Source organism: Gorilla gorilla, chromosome 6 (assembly GCF_029281585.2).
Source record: "Gorilla gorilla gorilla isolate KB3781 chromosome 6, NHGRI_mGorGor1-v2.1_pri, whole genome shotgun sequence".
Classification (NCBI taxonomy): Eukaryota; Metazoa; Chordata; class Mammalia; order Primates; family Hominidae; genus Gorilla; species Gorilla gorilla.
Window position 1 is genome coordinate 72,772,133 of NC_073230.2, and position 5,581 is coordinate 72,777,713.

The 5,581-nt window shown below is 38.9% G+C and overlaps 1 pseudogene; it reads left to right on the forward strand.

Moving 5' to 3' along the window:
* The first annotated feature begins 4,765 nt into the window (after positions 1–4,765).
* On the forward strand, positions 4,766–5,163 carry LOC129523797 (gem-associated protein 7-like; annotated as a pseudogene).
* Positions 5,164–5,581: the final 418 nt, after the last annotated feature.

Sequence of the window (5,581 nt, forward strand, 5' to 3'; positions counted from 1 at the left end):
AATTGCTTATCTTTGCTTTACTCAGCATCTCAACTTTGTATCCATTTCTTATTAATCTCTAGATTTTCTGAGACTAAAAGTAGTAGTATCTGACACTTTATAAGTGATCATTAAATTTTTATCAAATAAATGAATGAGGAATGCAAAGATAAGATGTAGTCTTTGCCCTTAAAAAGTTTAGTATGGTAGAAGAAGTAAGATATGCAAACAAACAACGAACAAATAAACAAGGCAGAATTTTATCAAGACCATGAATGAGATACCCCAAAGAGAAAGAATTTCAGGAAACTGAGAAATCACACCAGCCTGGAAAGGAGGTCACATTTCAATGAGGCTTTGAAAGATGGAGTATCATTTCAATAAGCATTTCAACTTTCTGGGATATCTGCAGATACAAGGGGCCACTTTTACCATTTTGTAGCTATTGTATAGAAAAGAAAGCAAAGGATTTTTAGAAACAGAATCTTTAAGTCCTTTCAGAATGTTTTACCATGTTAGGGTTGAGGCAAGAGGAAAGCCTCAGAGGAGCTGGTGATAACATTGTGGAGCTTTTCTATCTTCTTCCTCTAACTCCTTCCTTCATTTTTCTCCTGGGTTTTGAAATCAATTTTGTTCAAATTCAAATCCTAGTTCAATCACATACAAGTATGTGACCTTGATCAAGATACTTACTCTATTAATTAAATGCACAGGGCTTGACATTTTAAAAAGCACCTCAAATGAAACCTATTATTAAGAGGTGAGACAGCAGCAAACTACGGTTCTTAACTAAAATACATATTAGTGTCATCCCAGGAGCTACTTCAAAATAGATGAATATTCCATCCTTGACCCAAAGCCCAGAATATCTAGGCAAGTGTTTCCAGGAATACTTTGAAGAAGCTTCCCAAAATGATTTGAAAGGTAGATAAAATTAAGAAATTCTTATGTTCATGTTGTCCTCTCCATAAAAAGAAAATTAAGAAATTCTAGTAAATAAAGGATGACATAGGGCAATATGCCAGATTACATCAACATTTAAAGGTGGCTCATAGGAAAGGATCCTAATAAAGCAGCTTCAACACAACCAGGCAAACCAGGAGGCAGAAGCGCAAAAAGTGAGGAAGAGTTTCAAGGAAAAATGGTCAATAATGCCAAATAAGTTAAAGAAAAATACAATCAGAATGCCTTTTACTGACCTTTAATAAAAGTAGTTTTGCATTAAGGGGAGAAGCCAAATGGTGATAAATTAAGTACTGGATGGGAAATTTAAAAGTAGAGGTTTATTTTTTCTTTGCATCTGGCTATAAAATGACGAAAAGATACCACACCAAGATGTTTTGCCAAGGGAGGGCGCTATTCTTTGTTTTACTTTTTAATAAGCTTAATCTGGTGAAGATTTAATCTGTGAAGAACAATCCAGATCAGGCGTCCCCAACCCTCAGTCCGTGGCCTGTTAGGAACCGGGCCACACAGTAGGAGGTGAGTGGTGGTGAGCTTTACTGCTGGAACTCCGCCTCCTGTCAGATCAGCGGCAGCATCAGACTCTCAAAGGAATGCAAACCCTGCTGTGCACTGCGCATGTGAGGGATCTAAGTTGCGTCCTCCTTATAAGAATCTAATGCCTCATGATCAGTTTCATCCTGAAACCATCCATCACCCATCCCCCGCCCCCACACACACACCCACACACACCCTGGCAGAAAAATTGTCTTCCATAAAACCAGTCCCTGGTGCCAAAAAACTGGGAGCCGCTGGTCTAGACTACATTAGATACCAATCATTTTCAAGGCATCCCATACATATATTGATCTGGAGTTTGCTATAAGACAATTTCATCTCCTCAAAATCTATTAGTATATCCTTTAACATACACACTGATGTACATGCTAACACTAAAAGGCAAGCTAAATAGGCTCTATATAACCTGGCCCTGCAATTATCTTAAAAGAAGTTTACTTATTCTAATTACTGTAATTGCACCAGCACTAAGAACTAAGTAACAATTGTGCTGTGTAGCTAGTAGCAAACATTCCAACCAGCGGCTCAATAATTACCTCATTTGCCAATTCAAACAGCTTTCACTTGCTACATGTCGGAGGCTGGGAAGCGCTAAGAGGTATGTTATGATCTTTCTTGCTATACTCAGAAATCAAAGCATTCCTTATACAACCCAGTTCAAGGGGACAGCTTCGTTTTTAAATCATCATGTTACCAGAGAAATCCTTGCAGCCTACTCAGAACATTTTCTTCATGATTAAGAAAATGATTATCCCAATTTTGTAGTAAAAGGTATTGCCTGACCTAGGTTAGGGTCTGCAGCGTTTCATAAGATATATACCAAGTTTCTGTAAGTTCTTTTGCTAAACTGAAAAGAGTTCAAATTGACAGTTTAGATACTGTCTCTGAGCTGTCCCTCAATGTTCCTCGAAATTCTTCCCATTACCTGAAATTCTAATTGATCATTCAATACACATTCTCCCTTAAAAATCAAGTATTTTTGTGAATACTGTTAGTCTTTCAGATCCTGGAATAAGACTTTCCCTCTAATTTCTATTTTGGGCCAGCATTAATTAAGAAAGAAAGAGTTTTAATTTGGAAGAAAATAGGGCTAGTTTTGAATTACATGAATCAGAAAAAGTAGATTTTGCAGAAACATAGCAAAGGGCTCTCTAAAAGTAGAGGGCAACTTACAGCTGGCCATAGGGCACGCTAGAGCATAAGTAAAGGAGAAATATCAGGAAAAGAGATATTATTTTACCTGGATATCTAATGGATAGAAGAGGGGAAGCAAGGTGTTGATTTATTCTTGATCAGGTAGCATGTTCTATAGAGTGGTTCTAAGAAGTGGCTTTCAAAGCAGAAGTGGGTAGGTTTTAACTGTTTGAATTAGATAACCTACAGATTCTTTTAAGTTCTTACTTTCTATAAATCTCATATACCAAAATATATCCCCTAAGGACCAGGGGTGAACTATATGAATCATGCCAGTGATTATGTGAATTATATCTCACTGATATTTCTTTTTTTATTATTATTATGCTTTAAGTTTTAGGGTACATGTGCACAACGTGCAGGTTAGTTACATATGTATACATGTGCCATGTTGGTGTGCTGCACCCATTAACTCGTCATTAACATTAGGTATATCTCCTAATGCTATCCCTCCCCCGACCCCACAACAGGCCCTGGTGTGTGATGTTCCCCTTCCTGTGTCCATGTGTTCTCATTGTTCAATTCCCACCTATGAGTGAGAATATGCGGTGTTTGGTTTTTTGTCCTTGCAATAGTTTGCTGAGAATGATGGTTTGAAGCTTCATCCATGTCACTACAAAGGGCATGAACTCATCATTTTTTATGGCTGCATAGTATTCCATGGTGTATATGTGTCACATTTTCTTAATCCTGTCTATCATTGTTGGACATTTGGCTTGGTTCCAAGTCTTTGTTATTGTGAATAGTGCTGCAATAAACATACGTGTGCATGTGTCTTTATAGCAGCATGATTTATAATCCTTTGGGTATATACCCAGTAATGGGATGGCGGGGTCAAATGGTATTTCTAGTTCTAGATCCCTGAGGAATCGTCACACTGACTTCCACAATGGTTGAACTAGTTTACAGTCCTACCAACAGTGTAAAAGTGTTCCTGTTTCTCCACATCCTCTCTAGCACCTGTTGTTTCCTGACTTTTTAATGACTGCCATTCTAACTGGTGTGAGGTGGTATCTCATTGTGGTTTTGATTTGCATTTCTCTGATGGCCAGTGATGACGAACATTTTTTCATGTGTCTGTTGGCTGCATAAATATCTTCTTTTCAGAAGTGTCTGTTCATATCCTTCACCCACTTGTTGATGGGGTTGTATGGTTTTTTCTTGTAAATTTGTTTGAGTTCATTGTAGATTCTGGATATTAGCCCTTTGTCAGATGAGTAGATTGCAAAAGTTTTCTCCCGTTCTGTAGGTTGCCTGTTCACTCTGATGCTAGTTTCTTTTGCTGTGCAGAAGCTCTTTAGTTTAATTAGATCCCATTTGTCAATTTTGGCTTTTGTTGCCATTGCTTTTGGTGTTTTAGACATGAAGGCCTTGCCCATGCCTATGTCCTGAATGGTATTGCCTAGGTTTTCTTCTAGGGTTTTTATGGTTTTAGGTCTAACATTTAAGTCTTTAATCCATCTTGAATTAATTTTTGTATAAGGTTTAAGGAAGGGATCCAGTTTCAGCTTTCTACCTATGGCTAGCCAGTTTTCCCAGCACCATTTATTAAACAGGGAATCCTTTCCCCATTTCTTGTTTTTGTCAGGTTTGTCAAAGATCAGAGGGTTGTAGATATGCAGCATTATTTCTGAGGGCTCTGTTCTGTTCCATTGGTCTATATCTCTGTTTTGGTACCAGTACCATGCTGTTTTGTTTACTGTAGCCTTGTAGTATAGTTTGAAGTCAGGTAGCATCTCACTGATATTTCTTTAAAAATAAATGAGTACTTCACTCATTTATTTTTAAGTTACAACATTCACAAGAAATATAACAATGAAACTGTCATTAGTGTTGTGACTATACTTAATAAAAAGCTAGGCAAAAAAGTTTTGAAAAGAAGACTTCTGACACTAAAAAAGTTGCAAGTACAAAATTTCAGAATAAAGAACAGTACTTTTTTAAAAATTTCAAATAAGTAATCAAAGGCACATAAATTAAAATGTAATGTCTTTGTCTAATACTGAATTAGTAAATACCAAATTTGACATTTAAAAGAGATTTCTGAGCAGCTGCGGACCTTGCCAAGACAATGCAGACTCCACTGACTATTCCTGTGCCCATGCTCCAGTTACCCTGGGGCCCTGATGGCCTCAGCCTTGGCTTTGCCCCGATGGATGGTGGGGCAGTTGAAGCCAGAGGTTCCTGAAATCCAAGAGTGTCCCATACTCAAGAATCGCAGGAATCCCAGGAGCAGTGGGCTCGAGCTGCCCTTCGGGAACGTTACCTCCACAGCATGCTGGCCATGGAGTATCAACAAGTGAGCTTCATTCACATTGTACAACTATGTGCACAGGGCTGCCCATTTCAGAACCACCAATCTGGACATGGCCAGCTTCTACGTGTCACAGCTCAGCTGCAGATTCCCATAGGTGAGTAGAGGTGCTGCTCTAATGTAGTGACATAATTTCATACACCTTCAAGCCATAAAGATCTGTGTTCATCTTTCGGCTTGGGTCTAAGCCACAGTATCCCAGGCCTCCCAATTTTCCTGAGCCAGGAAATCTGGGCCTCATGGAGTTATGGGCCCCCATGTAATTCGGAGCCAAGCTCCAATCAACTCTGGACTCCTGAGACCTCCTGGGTCTAGTCAGTAAAATTCTGCAACTCAAGGAATTCTAGGTCCCATTGGAAGGAATGATTTACCTCAAAGAACTCTGAACTCTCCAGACGTATAGGCCTGATGCCATTTCCTAAAGTCTGAGGCTTGGGGGTGGGGTAATACAGGTGGGCAAATTACAGAGCGGGAAGTTATTTATTGAAGAGGTTGCAAAGTTCAGCCACCCTGAAGATACTCCCCAATGCTTCTCTCCTCCTAAAGAACCAACTTCTCCAGGAAAATAAAAGA